Source organism: Mustelus asterias, chromosome 6 (assembly GCF_964213995.1).
Source record: "Mustelus asterias chromosome 6, sMusAst1.hap1.1, whole genome shotgun sequence".
NCBI classification, from domain to species: Eukaryota; Metazoa; Chordata; class Chondrichthyes; order Carcharhiniformes; family Triakidae; genus Mustelus; species Mustelus asterias.
In genome coordinates this window covers 73,906,475-73,929,030 of record NC_135806.1, presented here as the reverse complement: position 1 = coordinate 73,929,030, position 22,556 = coordinate 73,906,475, and the positions used below count along the sequence as shown (strand labels likewise).

General features: G+C 40.9%; 1 protein-coding gene and 1 non-coding gene across 3 annotated transcripts in view; one reads left to right on the top strand and one right to left on the bottom strand.

The window, feature by feature from the left end:
* Nucleotides 1–16,311, bottom strand: part of LOC144494934 (aldehyde dehydrogenase 1A1-like) — a 134,901-nt gene extending 118,590 nt beyond the window's left edge. Inside the window, exon 1 of one of the 2 annotated variants that reach the window (XM_078214554.1) lies at nt 16,000–16,311. The gene's annotated coding sequence lies outside the window, so the exon portion shown is untranslated. The other variant, XM_078214557.1, reaches the window with a different exon arrangement.
* Nucleotides 16,312–17,445: 1,134 nt separating this feature from the next.
* On the top strand, nt 17,446–17,567 carry LOC144495407 (U6atac minor spliceosomal RNA). Its single transcript, XR_013498256.1, has one exon. It is a non-coding gene; the product is annotated as a U6atac minor spliceosomal RNA (small nuclear RNA).
* Nucleotides 17,568–22,556: the final 4,989 nt, after the last annotated feature.

The following is a 22,556-nucleotide window of genomic DNA, read 5'->3' as shown; positions in this document are numbered from 1 at the left end:
TCTCAGGCAGAGTGGCAGTGGACCCCCATTCTCCGCCCCCCCCAATCTCAAGCAGAGAAACGTCAGATGCTCAGCACTTACTTCCTCACTAACTGGAGCACTCGAATCAGATTTTTGTGGAGCATGTCTGTTTTGTGCCGACTCTGGATGGGTGAACGTGATGGTAAAGGGGGAGGTGCCAGTAAAGTTGGGCGTGCAGCCCAATAAGTAAATTTAAATGCATGTCCCGACTGTGGCCATTTTCGGGCCTTGGTAAAGGGGGAACCGGCGTGGAGGCGGGCGCTGATCATGCTACTCACCTCATGCCCGAGTTTACCAAGGTTTCGTGCCCGAAAATGGGCACAACACGATGGAAAAATCGGGCCCACCGTGTAAGCTAGCCAAAAAGGTCTGAAACATGGAAAGCTGTGTGAACAGCCCAGAGATGCTAAAAACTGGATGTTTTTCCAGAAGTGGCCTGACACTGAACTCAAATGTTTATTGGTTGGTTGATTGAAAAGGAACTATGGCAAGCTATACCATCAGAACTGTCGTGACCTGAGGGAGAGAGGATTCAAAAAAGTGTGTCTTGCCGATGATAATCATACCCGAAACTTGATAATAAACGCTGTTGTTGGCTAGGACTTGTCTTAACTTGCATGAATAAAGAACAGCATATTATAGAGCTGTGTAGCTATATAATGCCACATTTGTGTGGTGAATGATGCGAATACTAATGGGTACGTAAGATGTATCTTTGTGTTATTGCCTATTCAAAATGAAATTTATCTTTTTATCTGAAGTATCATTTACCTATTAATTAAAATGCAATGTATATTTTTTCTGATCTGCGTTAAAGCAAAAGCTAAAACAAGCTGCAACCTATTAGTAATTCTTCATCTGGGGGTCATTTGGTAAATTTGTTTATTTTGGTATACATTTCCCCCACAGGGATCAGAACAATTCAAATAAAAACACCAGGAGAAGTCAATGGAAAAATAATGGACAGCTACCTAGAAGAAACAGAGTGGTAAGAAATGTAAACTTGTATTGAATGTCAACTGTGTGAAGGTACAATAGAATTAATGTTGCATTTTGTATGGATTCTGGTGTTCACTGAGCTTATTAGATCTTGTGAGGTGCAGTTAGGGTGAAGTGACATGTCTGTCATAAGATACAAAGCCAGATGTATTTTTTTTGGAAGCAATGAAGTCGGCATGAAGACTGGGAAAATGCAGTCAAATGAGTCTAATCTGAAGCCAAGGAATTTACTTGGCAGTCAGGATGGCAACCTCCTCAAAGTCAATATCCTCGTAATGCTGCGTTCCGCGTGTCTGAACATCAATAGTAGCTGGACCTCCCTTCTTCACAGATTCCATTTACATTTTATTTTTAAATAGTAAATTTGTGCTGAACATCCATGGCAACATGTGGCTGTCTTCTCTGAATATTGCTCGGAGGTTAGAGTTTTGCATGACATGAACATCATACCGAATGTCCAAAAATATGGCATTGACATGGAGAAATAATTTCTGCTCGCCAGAAACAATATGAAAATTCAGCAGAGGAATTCCTTTCTAATCAGGAAATCAATGGTAGGCATCCATAATGCAATGCAATATGGATTCTCATCTATTGCCCCCCATAAGCTTATAGGAATCAAGAGCTGGATAAGTTTGAATGGCCTTTGCTGCTATGACGTCATCCCAAATTGGATGAGTTCTCCTGCTTTCTGAGTGAATGTAGAATTGGATAGTATCCAAGGTGATCTTGCTGAAGTCTCCATTTACAGCAAGAATGGGCCAAAGGCAGAACAGTTGACAATTACTGGCAGGCCCTTTTTCTGGGCTACAAATTACTGTATGGAATCTGGTGCACTTCATTCAGGGGTACCTTACTAAACTCAAGTCTGCGAAGTGACAGCTCCTCAGTTAAATCTTCATAAGGCTTCCTGGACCTATAGATACATATTGAGGGGGTTAGGATACTTAAGTGTTGGCTGCATCGTTCTTTGATGCTTCCAACATCATTGTTCTGTCATTCACAGCTCCACTTCTTCGAATGGAAAGCTACACATGCTGGTAATAGTGTCCATCACAATGAATAGGATCGTAAAATTGCAAATAATCAGTAAGTTCCTCAAGGTCAGTTTTTTGTTTTGATTTGATTTATTATTGTCACATGTATTAACATACAGTGAAAAGTATTGTTTCTTGCGCATTATACAGACAAAGCATACCATTCATAGAGAAGAAAACGAGAGAGTGCAGAATGTAGTGTTACAGTCATAGATAGGGTGTAGGGAAAGATCAACTTAATGCAAGATAAGTCCATTCAAAAGTCTGACAGCAGCAGGGAAGAAGCTGTTCTCGAGTCGGTTGGTACGTGACCTTCGACTTTTGTATCTTTTTCCCGACGGAAGAAGGTGGAAGAGAGAATGTCTGGAGTGTGTAGGGTCCTTAATTATGCTGGCTGCTTTGCCGAGGCAGCGGGAAGTGTAGACAGAGTCAATGGATGGGAGGCTGCTTTGCATGATAGATTGGGCTACATTCACAACTTTTGTAGTTCCTTGCGGTCTTGGGCAGAGCAGGAGCCATACTATGATATGATACAACCAGAAAGAATGCTTTCTATGGTGCATCTGTAAAACTTGGTGAGAGTCGTAGCTGACATGCCAAATTTCCTTAGTCTTCTGAGAAAATAGAGGCGTTGGTGGGCTTTCTTAACTATGGTGTTGGTATGGGGAGACCAGGTGATCTGGATTCCTAAACGCTTGAAGCTCTCGACCTTTTCTACTTCGTCCCCGTTGATGTAGACAAGGGTATGTTCCCCTCTACGCTTCCTGAAGTTGGTGACAATCTCCTTCATTTTGTTGACATTGAGGGAGAGATTATTGTCATCGCCCCAGTTCACCAGATTCTCTATCTCATTCCTGTACTCCATCTCATCATTGTTTGAGATCTGTCCCACTACGGTGGTGTCATCAACAAACTTGAAAATCGAATTGGAGGGGAATTGGGCCACACAGTCACAGGTGTATAAGGAGTGTAGCGGGGGCTGAGAACACAGCCTTGTGGGGCACTGGTGTTGAGGATGATTGTGGAGGAGATGTTGTTGCCTATCCTTACTGATTGTGGTCTGTGAGTAAGGAAGTTCAGTTTAAGGTCACTATCAATGGCTTCTCATAGGTAAATGGTTTACAAAACTAATAAGAACAAAAGTTGTCCCAGCAATTAACAGGCATAGCCATCAGCTAGTCATTACATGTTACACTATCTTGTTTATCTGGTCATAAGTGACAAAACTTGTGCAAAGGGACAGCTGGAATAGTAATTCAAATCTATTGTGTTAGTGCAACATTACTTCTCACTAGAAACATTTATGTTGCTGGAGAGATAAGGGTTAGAAACAGCCCCACGCCAAACCAGGAAATTTTATCAATCCATAAATGGGATAGAAACTCAGTAAAAATAGGTTTCCATCCTAAATTGTATTCCTGTATGGAATCTGCCATGATCATTACAATCGCTATTTGAAAATGCAAGTAAATTCAGGGATGATATGTTTATCCAACACCCTTTTTTTTGTTAAATCTTAATTCCTTACCCTTTCTCCCACTATAGTAACATTTTTAGAAAGAAGTCAGTCTACCCTTCAAACTTGTGATGTTTCTTAAAAAATGCAGTGGTGCTTAGTCCCATGTTCCAGTTTTTTGTCTGTAACCCAGTTAAGTTCTTCATCCTGAAATATGTGTCCAACGCACATTAGGAAATAAGATTACACTATCTTTTCAAATAGAACTCCAGATTGCTATAACTCTTCAGTGGGAAAAAAAACTCAACTTCAGTCGAGAATTTTTGCCATAGTTTTGAATCTGTAATCTTTGTTATTGATCAACTCGCCAAAGGCAATGGGTGGAATTCTCCCAAAAAAATTCTAAGTGCCAAATATGTGTAAAAACTGGAGTAAATCCTGCTGGTTCTTTCAACAGGATTTTCAAAATGAATCTCCGACGCTCTGTGTACTGCAAAGTGCACTAGCGTGAATCTTATTAAAAATCAGTAAGTAGGGACTATTCCTACTGGAGAGGCCAGGAGCATAGCACTGAGTATGTGTTGATCTGTCAGCGCCGAGATTGGTACATGAGCAGTGGCCCCACATTGCTGGCCTCCTGATCGTTGGCCAGCTCAATCGTTGGCCAACACGGCAAGCCCCCATCACTGCCCCACCAATACCCCCATGGCCTGATCACTGCCCTCCCAGATTGTCCAGGCTAGTCTCGACCCCCCCCTCAACCCCCAGCAGTCCCGATCACCCAATTGCCCCCCCCCCCAATCTCGATGTCCAGTCCCTGCCCCATCTGACCTCGCCCCCTTGGCAGTGCCAAGGTGCCCCTGGACATTACCACTTTGCCCCTTGGGCAGTGTCAAGGGGCCAAGCTGGCACTTCCAAGCTGGCAATGCCAGGGGCACTTGCCTTACCCCAACCCTCTGAGGGGTCTCCATGACCCCACTTTACACCAGCGGGGTCAGGCTGCCAGCTCCCTGCTAGTGGGGAGCTGTTGTAAACCCTGCTGGAGTGAAACACTCTTGGCACGGGATGGGAGGGAGAGGCTAGTGGGCTGGAGACTTCAGTCCTGGGCCTGCTAATGACATTCAAATCTTCATTTAAATAATTTATACAGCTCTGCGCCGATTTCTAGTGTGGACCTGACAGCGCCAGAAATCCAGCAGCCAGAGACACACAGAGGCCGTGGCACCAAGTGTGATGCCCAGTACACGGCCGCCACTTGAGACTCTCAGCTGGGAGAATCACCCCCAATGTTTTTCTCAATCAACTCTATCATAATGTCTCATCATCTCAAAATCCTCAATCAGGTCACCTGTTAACCTTCTCTATTCTAACAGGAACACCTCTACTTTTTCTAATCTCTCTTCTTTGCTGAAATCCTTCAGTCCTTGTAACACCCTGGTAGCCCCCCTTTGTATCTCATCAAAGGCTACCCAGATACACAACTTCACACTTCTCCACACTGAACTCCATCAGCCATGTTTCTGGCCTTTTCACTATCCTGCCTGTAACTATCCCCATCACTATTTACTGTTCCATCAGGTTTTGTATAATCTGCAAATCTGACAATGCAGCTCCCTATACAGAATTTATAAAAAGTTGAGAAGAGCGATAAATCCAAAACTGACCCTTGGGGGAACAGCACTAGAAACCATCTTCCAGTCTGGAGAACATCATCCACCGCCCTTTGCTGATGGTCACTGAGCTAATTCTGTACCCAGACCACCACATTCTCCTTAATGCATGGGCTTCCATCCTCCCTGTATGGCATTTTGTCAAACACCCTCCAAAAGTCTATATATACAGCTTCTACTGCACTACCTTGATCAACTTTCTTCAGTACCTCAAAGTATTTAATCAAATTAGGCAGGCACAATTGGCCTTTAACAAATGCATATTGATTTTGCTTGATTTAACTCATATCTTTTCAAATTAAACTCCATTTTGTCCCTGTAAAGTAAAGTATGTTTTCTCTATCTCTTGCAATCTGATCCATAACTGCTCTCTCCTATTTTAGTGCAGACTTCACATCATCTGGTTCCTTTGTGAAGTTAGATACAAAATACTCAATTAGTATTTTAGTAATTTCTCTGCCTGAAGATAATGATTTCTCTTTGGATACTTTATAGACTCATTTTTTCCCTAGCTACTAAGACAGAATACTGCAGATGCTGGAAATCTGAAATAAAAGCAGAAACTGCTGGAAATACTCAACCAATCTGATAGGACCCATGGAGAGAGAAACAGTTAATGTTCCAAATCAATGACCTTTCACCAGGACTGGAGAAGTCAGAATGTTTTAAAAACAGCGATGGTTTTCTGTACTGGAGAGAGAGGGTATTCCAGAGGGGTCAAGGACAGAATCTCTCTGGCTAGAAGTAAGGAATGTAAAAGGTGCAATAACATTGATCGGTGGAGTATATAGACCACCAATCAGTGGGAGAGATGTAGAGAAGCAATTTTTTGCAAGAATTATAGAGTAATGATAATGGCAAATTTCAATTATCCAAATATAGACTGGGATAGGAATACTGCAATGGGACAAGAAGGACGTGAGTTCCTGGAATGTGTTTACGATAATCTTCTGCAGCATATGTTTCTGGAACAATGGGAGGGCAGGCACTGTTGGACCTGGTTCTGGGGACTGGGTTATCCCAAGTGGATCAAATATCAGTGAGAGTGTGTTTAGGCAACAGTGACCATTGCATTGTAAGGTTTAGGTTGGCTACGGAAAAAGACAAGAAGCAATCCAGAGCCGGGAGAATTAACTGGGAAAAGAAAACTTTAATGGAATGAGAATGCATCAGAGTCGAGTGATTTGGAGCCAAATGTTAGCAGAAAATATGGTGGCTGAACAATGGGGTATCTTAAAAGAGATATTATTGCAGGCAATGTCAAAGTTTATTCCCCTGAAGGGGAAAGGTCGGACAAATAAGCGTAGAGCACCCTGGATGACGAGAGAGATAGAGGTGAAGTTGAAGATGTAAGAATCTGACGTATCTCTGGTAGAAAATACAATAATCAGGCTCAATATAGAACAACCAGAGGGGAAGAGAAAAAACTAAGAAAAGCATGAAGGGAGCATGAACAGAAATTATCAGCTAACATAAAAAGGAATCTCAAGCTGTTCTATATGCCTATAAATAATAAAAGGGCGTTAAAAGAAAGAGTAAGGTCGATTAGGGATAAAAAGGAGACTTGCATGTGGAGGCATGAGAACTTGTGAAGGCATTAAATGAATACCTTGCATCTGTCTTTTCAAAGGAAGAGGATGCTACTCAGGCAGAGGTGAGAGACGAGGTAACTGGTACATTCAAGAAATTTACAGTTGAGAGGGAGAAGGTTTTGGGTTACATTTGCTTATAATTGATAAGGGACCAGGAGGAGAGAGTGGAAATTGCAGAGGCATTGGTGTTAGTCTTCCAGACTTACCTTAACACAGAGGTGCTGGAAGACTGAAGAGTTGTGAATGTTATACCATTGTTCAAAAGAAGTGTAAGGATAATGTAGGGAACTCGTCAGTTTGACTTCAGTGGTAGAGAAACTTCAACAAAATCAATAGTCATTTAGACAGATGCAGGATAATTAAGGGAAGCCAGCATGGATTCATTAAAGGAAAATCTTATTTAACTAACTTGCTGGAGTTTTTTGAGGGGGTAACAGAGAAGGTTGATAAGGGTAATGTTGTTGATGTGGATGGAGTATATGGATTTTCAAAAGTCATTTGATACAGTGCCACATAACAGACTTGTAAGCAAAATTCTAGCTCATGTAACAAAAGGGAAGGTAGGCATTTGGGTAAGAAATAGTCTGGGCGAGAGGGAACAGAGTAGTGATAAATGGCTGGTTTTAAGATTTGAGGAAGGTCTATAGTGGAGTTCCCCAGGGATCAATGCTGGGACTTTTGTTCTTCCTGATATATATTAATGACCCAGACTGTAGTGTGCAGTGCATGATTTCAAAATTTGCATATGAAATGAAGACTGGAAGCATTGTTAACTGCAATGAGGATAGTCTTGAACTTCAAAAGTATATAGACATATTGCTGGATTGGGCAAGCAAGTGGCAGATGAAATTCAATGCAGAGAAATGTGAAATGATCCATTTTGGCAGAAAGAATGTGAAGGGACAGTTTAAATAAAGGGAGACACTCTTAAAGAGGCACAGGAACAAAGGAACCTTGGTGTATATGTACATATCATTGAATGTGACAGGACATGTTGTGAAAGCAGTTAACAAAGCATATGGTATCATAAGTTTTGTTAATGGGGCATTGAGTAAAGAGTAAGACGGTCATGTTGAACTTGTATAAGACACCAATCAGGCCTCATCTGGGGTATTGCATCCAGCTCTGGATACCATACTTGAGGAAGGGTGTGAGGCATTGTGAGAGTACAAGAATGTTTTCAGGGATAAACAACTGTAGCGATGAGAAAAGATTGGAAAGATTGAGTATGTTTTCCTTGGAGAAAAGGCTGAGAGGAGACCTAATGAAGTTATTCAACATCCTGAGGGGTATGGACAGGGTAAATAGTAAGATACTGTTCGCTCTCAAGAGGGCACAGATTCATATTAATGTGCAAAGGAGTAAAAGTGATGTGAGGAAATATGTTTTCACCCAGAGAGTGGTTGGAGTCTGGAATGACATTCCTGAGAGAATGGTGCAGGCAGATTTGATTGAGGTATTCAAAAGGGAATTGGATTGCTATCTGAAAAGAAAGAATGTGCAAGGTTAAGGGTAAAGGCAGGGGAGTGGAATTAGATAGAATGCTCTTTGAGAGAGCCAGTGTAGATTCAATGGGCTGAATGGTCTCCTTTGCACTGTAGAAAGGCAAGGGAATGGGGAAGGGGGTAAAGAACAAAAGGGGAGGTAAATAAGAACACAAGACATGGAGTAAGTCTATTTTTTAGCCTTAGTTATAAAAGTGCATATCTAAAGGTAATGAACCACAGTGACCAAATTTATTTATTTAAATTTTGTTGATGGGCTCCTGGCTGTATTTCTATCTGCACTCGAGAGCTTATCACCAGTGAAGGGCAGCAAAGCACTTGTGTTGCTGGAATCACCATGGCTGACAAGGAACGTGCACAGTCAAATTAGATTGAAGGCAAAAGTATTCTATAAGAATAGGCTTAAAGAATTTAACTCACAGGGGAAAAGGGACAAATGTATGCAATTGGGGGGGGACAAAAGTAGTTAGGATATCTCTGTAAAATAAAGTGGTGCACATTTGTGGCAGTAAAGACACAGCCTTTTCTGTTCCTTCAGGAGTGATAAAACCATTAAAGATCTTGTAGGGCCACTGAATGACACTTCAGGAGAGATTCAAACTGATTCTCAAGTTATGGCAGTGCAGTTAAATGATTATTTTATGTCAAGCCAGCTTCCAGAAAAGATATTTATGAAGAAGTTATTAGATTAGTGAATGAAGGACATCCAGTTGATATGATCCATCTGGACCTTTGGAAAACTTTGTGGGTGATACTGACATTCCAGCTGTGGGGTGGTTGGTATTAAATAACTTCATAAACATTAAAATATAAAATGTATCTTGGATAGAATAGGTAATCACAATACCAATGGGGCACTGGATACAGAAGTTATTCACCCAGCTTTCTAAAGGGGTAAGAGGCCTTCTTGCTCATATCAAGCATAACTCAATGGAGTTAAAGATAATTTGTTAAGAGCAGAATTTTACAACACTCCACAGGTGGGTTTAAAGGCAAGATGGGTCATGAATTGCAGCATGTGGCCAGTCCACTGCCGACCACCCTGCCCGACCTGTATCCCATTTTTATGGAGTGGTTGCAGGTGTCAGTGTTGTGGTACCTGTCCTTGGGCCTATTGAGGCCCTTAAGTGGCCAACTAATTGCTACTTACATACCTAATCCCACCACCACAACTATTTTACCCATGGCAGGGGGAGGCCCATGCCATGCAGGAAGCTTGGCATCTTTACCTACGTCGGTTGATTTTGGGCAAGGGAGGGGAGAATCACCTTGGGTTCCCCTGTGCCCATTGGACGCATATGCCCCCAAGGTCAAACACGCTTTAACTCTCCTGCCCATACCTCCCAAACCAGGCCATCCTATCCCCTCACTCCTTTTGCTGGGGGCTGCCAGTCAGGTCTCGCCAATACCCCAGACTTACCTACTGTCCAGCCTCCACTAGCTCTTCTTCTTCTCAAACTGGCTGTAGTCTCACCAGTGGCCATCACTCAAAACCTGGCATTGCTGGGAGTATAGAGTTGCCGGTTAATTGGACAGCTGGCAACTCTCTAATGTGGGGTGCAAGTCTCGTCCTTAGCCAATTAACTCCCTGCCGAAAACTGGCCACAGGCAGCCTGCAGCTGTAAAGGTACATTCCCCGGTGACTCTTCAGTAAGCGGAATAGGAAACACCATCATCTGAAAAATTCCTTAAACTTAATGATAGCGTACATAGGCCTACCAGCCTGTCCTTTGTCAATTGTAAGATACTTGGAGGGATCATAAGAATTGCCTTTGCTGATCAATTTGAAAAAAGGGGCCACTTTCTAGATCATGAATGAGGGATATCCTGTTAATATTACCTATCCGGACTTTCAGAAAACTTAACGCTAAGTTATTTCACAAGATGAAATTATATGGTAGCAGTGGGAATTTGATATGATGAATTATGATGCTGGTTCCAATGCTGGGCCTAAAAAATTGTATCAACAATTATGGATCAACCTGGAGATATATTATTTGTAGTGATCCCCAGGCACTAACCTTAGGTGCACTACACTTTACTGTTTTTATTAATGACCTGAATAGTGCCTTTAGCAGGAATGGTCAGTAAATAAGAAAATAATAAAAATTGTGTACTGGCTTAAAGATAAGAATACAAAATAAGAGTACAATCTAATGCATGGAAAGTGACTCAAAAAATAGACCAAATAATGGCAAATGGTATTTAATCTTGGTAAATGCAGTGCCATGCATACAAGTAAGCCCAACACAAAATACTCATATTTAATTGTATAATACTGCAACAAGTTGAGAGAGAAAAACTGCAACCAATTGAGAGAGAAAATATGTTATTTTGGACAGATCATGACCAATGGAGAGAAGCTGCATTTAAAGCAAATAACTTATTGGATTATATTAATAGAACTGCTCGATACAAATTAAAAGACATCTTTCTGTCCTTATATAGTCTTTTGGTCAATTTTATCTAAAATATGTCTCCCAGTTTGGTCATGCATAAAGTGGGTGTTACAATGGCTTTGAAATAGTTTCAGAGCAAAGCTAAAAGAATGGTTCCGAAGCAAAAGCACCATAGTTACATATCTTGATAGTGTTGAGATAGCTAATTTTATCTAGAACACTGTTTGGAGTACTTGCCACTATTCACGATATCCACTGAATAATGTCTGTTCGGATTTGGTAAAAGATTTGCACTAGATCTAATTAGCCACAGTGAAGTAAATTCTACTTTGATTGGTTCCTTCAAAATAAATAAATAGCATTACTGTAGAAAAATAAACAACTAAACATGTTGACCTATCATACTACACCTACATAAATAAGTTGATCTCAGCATGTAATATGGGGGAGTAGCTCTTTTGGTCCATGACTTTATAGTGATGCTGAGAAATCCTATAATTTCAGAAAATATTGAACTGATTTGCATACTCCCTTCTTTATAAATTAATAACCAAAAATGGTTGTAACAATAATGTATTCCTCAAAAAAATGATGGTTACACTGAGAACTTTTATTCAGAATTGCCTAAAACTTGAAATGAACTTAGTCCTTCCAGACCTTGCTATTAGGTATCAGAATAATTGGGGTAGCGTTTGAGCTGGTCCAATATTTGGTGCCTGCACACCAGGACTACCCAGAAAACGTTAGGTTGGGTACCTGTTTGCGGGAAGAGAAGGATGCCCTGAATAAATCATGGTTCAGGTTATTTTATGCAATATTCCCACAAAACTGAATACTTACTTCTGGGCTCCTCGTTGGCTAGATGGCCAGCCTAAACTGGATGATATTGCTACAGTATTACAGCAAACATTTCAATCTGTTAGGTCCTAAAATATTAACTGACACTCTATATAGGTCATAGGATTCTGACTTGTTTATTGAAAAGGTTTACGGCCTGAAATAGGCAAGCACTTCAGTCCCCCTGAATTAAACCCTTTAAAGGTGGTGATGATGGCTGGAGTAAATGAGATATTAAGCCATTATTGGGCTGTTATTGCCCTATTTACATTGAGTAGACCGAGTTTAAAATCTCATTTATTTTCATTTAGTAGTTTGTGAGTTCTGTAAAATAATGAAATTAAACAAACCTAGCTGTAATGTTGTGAATAGAGTAACATGAGGCCCAGTTCTTGGACAATAATATTCGAGTGGTTGTGATTGTGAATTTGCACTCTACTATTGGAGAACTGAATGCAAAATAATTTGACCATTTGTGGTCTTATGTGAGATAGCTTCAGATGATTACAAAATCTCAGAAGAGTCATTAACCACCTTCTTGGAGTGATCTGTCACCCCTCCCATCAATCCAGTCAGTCTTTATTCCACAACAGATAGTCCAATTGGTAGACCATGAATACAGCTTCTGGATTCTATGTATATATCTGGACACTGATTTACAAGTATTTAGAAGGTTTCTGCCCAAGGGTAGCTGGAAGTATCAACCGCCCTAAATACCTCAGATTTTTGCTTCCCTTCTGTCTGGCGTGTTGCATCCTTGTTGATGCCACCAGCCTACTCCTCCCATTCAGATAACCCACGCAGAGGATCTGAAACAGGTCCACTTTGGCAGGTTAAAGTGGTTGGTGGAGCCGCCTTATAAGAGTGTCAGTGCCAACGATTCTATGATAGGTCTGAACAATTAGTTCAGTTCTTAGCACAGTCCATCGGTCAACAGCATACGTATTTCCAGAGGTCAATCACAATCTGGTGATCTCACTCAACTGGCAAGAAGAATGATGTGTCAAATTAAAGTGACAGATTGGGCCCGATTTTACCAAAGATTTGCGCCCGTTTTCGGGTGCGAAATCGCGGTAAATTCGGGCATCAGGCCTTTAACGCAATCTGCACCCGAATCCGAGCAGATTGCGGCTTTACCGACACCCGATTCGGGCGCGGAATCGGGCGGCCCGACGATGTAAATACATTAGCATGCATTTAAATCGATTTAATGAACTGCCCACCCAACTCTAACACCAAATCCCACTTTACCACCGCGCGGCCCAATCCAGATCCGCGCTTTTAGTGACCTGCTAAATAAAAGTCAGAAGCCGGCACTTCCTCAGTGAGGGTTGGTGAGGAGGTAGGTGCATGGCGTCCGAAAGCTCTCTGGTACTTACGGGTGTCTTGTAGTCGCAGCCATTCCACTGTCCCGGGTCGGTGGCGGCTCTGCGAGTGTGTGGGGGGGGGGGGGGAGGGGGGAGGATGGATCTCTGGTTGGAGGGAGGGGGGGAGGATGGATCTCTGGTTGGGGGGGGGGAAGGATGGATCTCTAGTTGGGGGGGGAGGACGTAAACCATTCCAGGCATGTAAACCATTCATTATCTTTACTGTTAAAGGATAGGAATTGAAACATTTGAATGTTTTAATTCCTATCCTTTAACAGTAAAAAGCATCTCTTTTCAAAATATTGTTACACTTTAGAAAGTTAATGAACTGATTTTTCTGCATAAACTACTATTACATTCATTTGATCTCAAATATTAAACTTCTAACACTGTTTAAGTATATCCTAGATGTTCCTGGGACTAGAAATTTCTTCTAAAGAACTGTTGCTTCAGGATATATGCTACAAGTACTGGGTTTGTTATGTATTTATTTTACAATATGTTGATGGGGAGATGTCTCTGTGACAACAGGAATGAACAGACACTCAAAATGATATGGATGTAATTTGTTCTGTGTGGTCGAAGATTCTCAGAAATGCACATTTTATTTTTCACTTGAGCCCTGCAAGTGGACACAATCAGCCCAAAATAACCCAAGCAGCTCACATTCATTACTGAGACTAAAGTAGGCAGTTGAAATAGATGCAGTGTAATCTTTCGACAAGAGCTTTGAGTTTAATAGCGTTATCAGATTGTTAGAACAGTATTTTCTCTAACAAGAGCAGGTATAATTATTGCCAACTCTTCCAAGTGTCAGAGAGCCGCTCTCTCTGCTTGTTTTTCTTTCCCGCCCGGGCGCGCTGCTTCAGATTTTTTTTCGAACTGCGCATGTGCAGTTCAGAGCTCCGATCGTTCCGGCAGCGCTAAGCCCCGCCCACTGTGCGGATCGACCGGAGCCGGCAAAAAGTGTATGGGCGCGCTGCAAAGAGGACTCTGGGCTCGGATCTGGTCCTTAGACTCCAAATGGTAAAATCGGGCCCATTGTGTCAACAGATTAGTCCATCAGGTTGCACCTTTGATATATTGTTGAGAAAAATGGAACTTTGCCTGCCAGTGTTTAGTACTGATGTTAGCATATCTTTGGGCAAGCATTCTTCATCCTTTCTAATCTCTCTCTTTAATTTGACATTTTGTTCACAGGTTTATCACCAATTATATTATTCAATTTCCCAATGCAAATCATTAGCTTCCTATTAGAAATACAAAAGCAAAGCATCACTAACCAATCATCAACTTGCAGAGTGTAAGAGAAGTATTGTGTGGCTTTTCCTTGTGTCAACAGCACCAAGTTTATCCTGTGCTGTTTGTTCAAAGATTAGGATTGAGCAAACAAACACACATAAAAGTGCCTGACTGAAATGAAAACTTGTGCCTTGACCTCTATTTTAAAGCCAAGAAAATTTTCAAAGGTTATTTTAATATCATAAAGGGCCACCATTAGATGATTGATGTTTTGATATTTTTGATAAAATTACATTTTCCTAAGTATTACAAAGTGTGCGAAGCTTGGTGACGTGTATTTGTTAGTTATTAATCATCAACTTTCTGCACTATGGTAACATTAAGAGTTTGAGTTATTTGTTCCTTTTGACATTTGCATAATGATTACTCTAAGCATTTGATTTTACATATATTTGTTTATTTCTGTAGATGTTGGTGGCCTGTGGGGGGGGGAGGGGGGGAAGATTGTCTATATGCTATTGCAATTTGCGAAACTTGAGGGAACTCTTATGACTGTGCTAAAATTATAAGCAGTATATTCATTTTTGATATTGCATTTTGTATATTTCTATAATGAACACCCTTGTTTGATGTAAAAAAAGAGCTCTAACTTTCTTCCTCTTGCTCTCGTTCTCCCATACACATTCATCTCTCTCTGCATCTCTCCTGGTTTTATCCCTGAATATGCAATTGGTATAATTAAGATAAAACAGCAAATGATTCATCTAAAGATATCTGTTCAAACACAATAGACAGAAACTTGTACTGGTCTGGTCTACAAATGCTGTCAGAATTGTTCTGGCTGATCTTTATGCCAATATATAAGTGAGCAAAACAGGTAAAGTTGCTCCAATTTAGGATTCAAAGTCATAATTAAGTGCACGACTTAACAGAGCTATTGAACAGCTTGCTACGAGCAACCTAACGATAACTAACACATTTATTTCCCAAATTAAATCATTATTACCTTTCCATAGACGAATAACTGGATTTTAATTCAAACATACAAGGAGCTTATATATTTATTAGAGCACCTAAAACTGTTTCAACTGCTCGCGTTGACTTAGATGGTAGGGCAAAACAAATGCCCTCTAATTCTTTCATTCTGATTGGTGATATTTGATTTGAAAAAAGAATAATTGGTCTATAGGAACCCTGGTTATCTCATTATACAGGTTGGCGACAATTATGTCACAATTTATATAAAATATAATTGACCAGGTTAACGAAAAAGAAACAAAGCAATAAATAATATACAAAATCCATTGTACTCCTCGGCAGCATTTTCTGGCAATATTGTAGAGCCCTTTATTTGACTGAGATTAAAAAGGGGAGAAAGTAAGGAGTTTTAGGATTTGGAATGTTTTCACAGTTTATAGAAAATCGTAAGAAGATCGATTTAGGAATTCGATACTTCAATAAATCAGAGCGCAGGACGTCCATAGGTACATGGTGTATAACAAAATAAACTTTATTCCCAAAGTACTGCAGTGATTATAAAAGAAAAACAGATAGTTACCATTATTCTTCGCACACATTAATGAGCCTTCTTCATGCTTGAGCGATAATCTCCCTTTGAATACTGTATTCGGGCCATCATTCATCGTGTAAAAATGGAAATTTACCGTGTGCGCCTGGAATACAATAAATATAGACCCGTGCGTGTACCTTGTCCAAGACCCGACTGCCAACTCAACGCTGGTTTAGATATTACACTCGATGCCCAATGCCATAATTAACCCATTCACCAAGTGGACAGGGGCTCAGGAACTCAGAAGTGCCACACAAAAAAACCGTACTCACTAACTTACCAATAAGGATTCTAATACAAGAAGCTTACTGTAGATCATTTCACCGTGTCGCTTCAACGTATTTTACTTTGGACTATTGTAAATGTGGGCGGCAGATTCAGCGAGGTGAGTGTCATCTTATCTTTCAAAGATTTTCTGTCATTCTTTCAGAATCCCAGTACTGAGTCGCCGCTCGGGCAATTCCAAATTCAGATCATTTGTTATGCAACCAGTGTATATTGCGATCCAACTTTTCCGCACTTGGCATTTCACAATAGCGTAAGTACAAAAATAAGCAACTGTGACAAACAGGACCCGATCGATTTCCCAACATCGCTTGAACTGTCAGCGTTAAAAGCAAAATACAACAATCTCTGCAATGGCAAATTTAGATTGATTCTATATTATTATTGTGGGCAGTCTTGGGATTCGGGAGATTTATAACAGTAATTCATGCTCCAATACCTGAAAACATGAAAATGAAAGGCTGCTCTATTACATTCCGTGAAGTTCAAACCATCCAATGAAAATATCTCTTGGTGTGCCCTTGCGCATAATTTTAAACTCGCTGCCATGTGCCACAACAAACATCTGTTAAAAATATACCACCTCGAATACTGCTTCAGGACACATCTCCGCAATAATATGGCCCACAATCACTGAATAGCTTCTGCCGATGGGCTGTATCTCAGGTACTGTAAGGAAGTAGGAGCAAAATTGGCCCTTAATCTCAAATCTATGTCTTTAATCTGAAATTGCTTTCTAGAGGATTATAACGATTAAAAGGTGGCACAGTGGTTAGCCAGGGACCCCGGTTCGATTCCCAGCTTGGGTCACTGCAACGAGTCTGCACGTTCTCCCTGTGTCTGCTGCTCCAGTTTCCTTCCACAGTCAGAAAGACGTGCTGGTTAGTTGCATTGGCCATGCTAAATTCTCCCTCAGTAACCAAACAGGTACCAGAGTGGGGCCTAGGGAATTTTCACAGTAACTTCATCGCAGTGTTAATGTAAGCCTACTTGTGACTAATAAATAAACTAAAAAAAAATGTTGTTTTACTTTTCTATATTATAGGTAAAAGTATAAGTTACGTGTCTCGTCCCTTCACCATTCTTCAACATAAAAGCACATTTTAAAATTAATGTTGTTTAAGTAGCACAATAATAATATTTGATGAGTTTGGCTAGCAAAAGACTCCTACATAATTGGAAACACTTCTGTCTTTAGAATCCAAGAATGGGATTACAAATTATTTTATTTCTCAGATATACATAATGCATAATAAACAATAGACATATGGGCACATATAAATGGTGAACCTGTTGCATTGCTGACACTCCACTCTCCGGATGTGACCAGCTGCTCCTTCCGCCCTACTCATTTATTTTTCACTCGCCAGCTTGCGGTTCTAACTGCCACACCTCACCTAGCACAACCATGCAATCACAAAATACTTCTACAAGAAATCAACTCCATCACTTAGGCATCCACCTCGTGTTGTATGAAAGGAGAGAAGGTTAGCACTACGCTTGATAAGGGTGGAAGGGACCCTGGTGGTCTTACAGGACACATGGTTAAAGCATTGCCATCTATTTAGTGGCATCTAACCTTTTTTTTAGTTGTTTCTGTAGTATAGTGGTTATCACATTCGCCTAACATATGAAAAGTCCTGGTTTCGAAACTGGGCAGAAGCATTAATAAAGCTTTCTCATTTATACACCTTCCACTACTGTGTCCTCACCCATCATTGCAACCCGGCGGTGGAGGCCCCTCGACAGAGGGATCCTTCCCCAATACATCGGGGACCTGGGTTGGAGGCTAGTGTATGCAGGAGTTCCATGCAACTGTAAATTGTACCGGTTCACGGGCTCCCAAAAAACCTGCCATTTTTGTGGTCTTGTGGAGTCTTGGACCACGTTTATGTTCACTGTTTTAGGCTGCACTCCCTTTTTTGTTACCTAAAGAATTTTTTATTGATGGTTTGTTTGCACTTCAGTCCCACGCTCCTGATTTACGGGCACCCGGTGTGGCGGAGCGGGGGGTGGCGGGGGAGGAGTGGGGGGAGAGATGGAGGACCTCCTCATGAACCTGCTCCTGAGCCTGGCCAGACTTGCCATAAACAGGTCCAGGCAGCGGGCGACTGAGGGGGTCTCTAACCCGACTGTCTGCGCCTCCACCGCGGCTACATTCGCGACCAGGTGTCCCTGGAGAGGGAGAATGTGGAATCCAGGGGCACCATTGAGGCCTTCCGCGCCCGTTGGGCCCTGCAGGGGCTGGGGTGTATTATTGATCCTCTTAGTCACATTTTGATTTAATGTTTTAAGTTTCCTTGGTACTTTGGTTTCTTTTGCTTTGGGCGGTTCCTCCTCTTTTTAAGGGGCTGCCACTTTTACCTTGTCCCTCAGTTTATTTGATTTCGTTTAATTGGTTTGCCAAAAAGATTTCGAGCGTTCTCGTAGTGCAAAATCGATCAAGGACAGTTCATAAAAGTAAAAACATCCTTGAGAAATATTCTCCCTCTATGTCCGCGGGTGTGACAGTTTTGAGAGAGCCCCAGCAAACTACCTATGTGATTTCTTCAGTCAAAAATAGATATTGGCTGTTTTGTACTTAACCTCACGCAGGCCTTGGAATACCCATTTGATCTAACACTTCCCCACGTTGTCGTTTGAAAGTTAAAGCGCAAAATGAGACTGGAACTCAGTAAAAATATGAATGCAGAAACTCGTTTGATGTCAGTTCCTACCGAGGCAAATCTAATCCGCATACATAGAAAACACATTTTACGGAACAATTTTACAGGAAATTCCGCTCTATTTTAAGAACACTAACGCACCACAGAGGGAAGGCAGTCAGGCACAAATCACTACAAAAAGAAATTAAGAACCAATGTCTTTACCGCTACAAACAGGCATTGCATTTCCAGGTCCGTTGGTTTCAACCTCTACCGCTGACATTTGGTGCTCTTTCTGGGCGAAGTTTTTAACTCGCATGTGTACACAATTCCTATATATATAGTTTTCTTGCGATTCAGTGTACAAACGGCATTACTCATGCAAGGAGATGCTTCGAGCAATTGCCCGCAGTTAATTAGAATCAATTCTCGGATTCACTTTAAAAAAGAGCATATTGCAGATAGCTATTGAAATCACCCGCAGCTATCGCACGTATCATTTATTCTTTTAACCATGTAATATGCATTGTCATTTTGACATGCCTACCATTTCATTTCTGATCGCACCTCCACATCACTCCAATTCATTCATGTTTGCCCTGAGGTAATTGCAGAGACTAGAGGTTAGCGGTAAGATCAGCATCTGACTCCACTGTGAAGATGGCGAAAGTTGTAATTGTAAAGATGTTGGGCTTTGATAAGGGAGGCCCCACTGGCTCGCTGTCTCCCCCAAAACAATACAATTTAGCCGCGTCTGGGACTTGTCTTGTTTTTTAATTGTTAAACATTTTTTTTCTTTTCAAAAGTTATTGTAAAATTGTTTTCCAATTTAGCCTTGCTTAATTAATGAGTTTGAGTTAAATAATTACTTTTTGGCAACGCTTATTGTTTTTAATTGAGTTGACACACATTTATAGCTCAATTATTTACATAGTGTGCTGTTTCTGCCGCAATATCCTTCCAAAGCCACGTTTAAAGTGCTGGAGTGAAAACTGAGTACAAAAGAAAAATACTTTTTTTCCCACAACCAGTCAAAAGCTCCAAGTCATTTTAAAATGCGCCCACATTAACATCCTTCCATTATTTGGCACTTGATGTCGCGGACAATCAGATCACTGAACAGGTTCAGTCCGCAAGAGAAATTATACGCTGCGCTGCAACTATTATGGCATTAATCCACCCCCCTCCACACCCAGCATCAACTGGCAGGGAGGGAAAAAAGGGGAGACAGACCGTGTGTGTCCCGAATGCTTTATTCTGCATTGGTGTCCTGGCGCACTTTCTTAACGTAACGAAAATACATTGTTAAACATGCGCGAAGGAGAATCAAAAGTGCAAAGGAGACAAGCGACTGGAACGAAGAATACTGAAGCATTGGAAATACAAATTAACCACATTGGCACAAATGTGCCGATGTTTCCAACAAGTAGAGAGGTTTCAGCACAGAGGACAGCTCTTGTAATTTAATTAAATCATCGTCCTCAACGAGAGACTGTTTCATTAATAAAGTATTTAAGGGGGACTACCCCCCACCCCCCCCCCCCCCCCACATGTGTGGTGTGATTATCTGCTCCCCAACATATCTGCTGAAATCTGATTGTCATGATCTGTATTTGTCCCACTGGGGTAACGAATTTAACTTTATCTAAATTAAAAGTCACAATTAGGAAATATACATCAAATTATAAATTGATAAAATATCCCGCTTCTAAGCTTCAACATTGTTCTGATGTGGATTGGAAAGTTGTCCTTGTGAACATGGGAGCCTCTCTGAAAACAAACTTTTCACGACAAAACGTAACACTGCAGTGGCTGCAGCAATGAGCGACGGGCAATACATACTGGCTTGGCCAGCGACTCCCGTGAACGAGTGAGAAAGGAATTAAGGGAATTCTGTATGTGTACATGAAGTGGAATTACCTGCAATGAACAACGGGAAAGTATAACTTTTTCGTCCCCAAGCAGGTAAATCCCCCAATGCCCTGTTCACTAACCAATCGTGCTTTGGCAATGACTACTTTCCTGTGCATCTTTCTACATTTTCATTATTGATCTATACAATGGCTAGTTTAAATTTATATTTTATGTAATTTTATGTATTTATATAAATTTATGTTTTATAAAATTTGAAACCTCCATCCTTATTTCATTCGAATTTCTTGATCTGATCAGCTCAGCCAGTTATGATCTATTCTAAATCAAGAATCTCGAATTCCAAAGGAAGGCTTTGATAGTGTACCAAATGAGATCTTTTGAATTAAATATGACTTTGTTGAAATATTAAGAGAGGTGTGCGGTTGACTCAGTCATTAACCTGGGAAACTAACATTTTGTTTTCTAGGAATAAAGTAAGTTACATTTGATATTCCTCCTGATATTCCTGGGACTCAAGTTACAATCCAAGACTGGGTGCTAATGCAACAGAATAGATTGGAGCATTTAGCAGTAATCAATTCACTCTGATCTCCATCCATTCATGATGTCGCTCTATTTTCCGCTGACCATTGGGATGGATCCTTGAATTCCCTTCCTGAACAGTTGGGAACTCGATTTTGCATAGATCTCTGCTCGGAGTTCTGCAATTACAGCTGACTACTATATATATTTCGCGTTTACTGAGCAAGACTACTCCTTAAGCAGAAACAGTTTAAAGTGATCTATAGCTTCTACCAGGTACTTCCTAAATTGGGAGATGCTAAGCTTTTCAATGATGTGGAGATGCTGGTGTTGGACTGGGGTAAACACAGTAAGAAGTTTAACAACACCAGGTTAAAGTCCAACAGGTTTATTTGGTAGCAAAAGCCACACAAGCTTTCGGAGCTCCAAGCCCCTTCTTCAGGTGAGTGGGAATTCTGTTCACAAACAGGGCATATAAAGACACAAACTCAATTTACATGAATAATGGTTGGAATGAGAATACTTACAACTAATCAAGTCTTTAAGAAACAAAACATTTCTTAAAGACTTGATTAGTTGTAAGTATTCGCATTCCAACCATTATTCATGTAAATTGAGTTTGTGTCTTTATATGCCCTGTTTGTGAACAGAATTCCCACTCACCTGAAGAAGGGGCTTGGAGCTCCGAAAGCTTGTATGGCTTTTGCTACCAAACAAACCTGTTGGACTTTAACCTGGTGTTACAAGCTTTTCAATGCCATTTCTCGGCCTTTTGGCTAAGATCAAGTGTAGTATGGATTGGATGCTGCACTTGGTTGAGGTCATTAGGTTACACTGAAGCTTCATATGTTTCATATGAAGCAATTTTTTAAAGCGGCATCTCGGCCTTTTGGCTAAGATGCAAATGAGCTCAAGTCTTGGAGGAGGAACCTCCCCCTTCTCCAATCAGCTTGGCTCATGTAGATCAGGCCCAGGACAGGGTGGTTTGGTCACTCGCCCTGTCTTGTCAGCCTGGATCTGAAATGTCTCAACTTGTTGAGACTCTGAATTGGATTTGATTTGATTGAATTGGAAAAGTATTTAAAAAATGCCATTAACTGAGACTGACTTTATGAAATGAAGGCACTCTGCATGGGAAAAACTTTGAAAGTTTGAAAACTCTTTGCGCTAATAATGTCATTCTGGGAACTTCATTTTATTTGGCATACTTGGACAAGGATAATGAGAAAGTAAAATGTAGAGATGGTGGTCAAAGTTCAGCATATTGGAGGAGAACTGTTTATGCCTATCTGTGTCCATGTCAACCATAAAAGCTATCTATTAAGTTTGGATTAATGAGTTGTTTTACATAATGACACCCTTCCATTAATGGTCCTCCTAAGCATATTTACCAGATCATTGAAACAAGAACCATTCTCACAGTAATGAACTACTATTCTTCAACTACCAACTATGCACATCACCCAAGATTCCTACCCACACTAACAATGCAAATGAAGTGCCACAACGTTTTTTTAGATTTCTTTCCATTTCA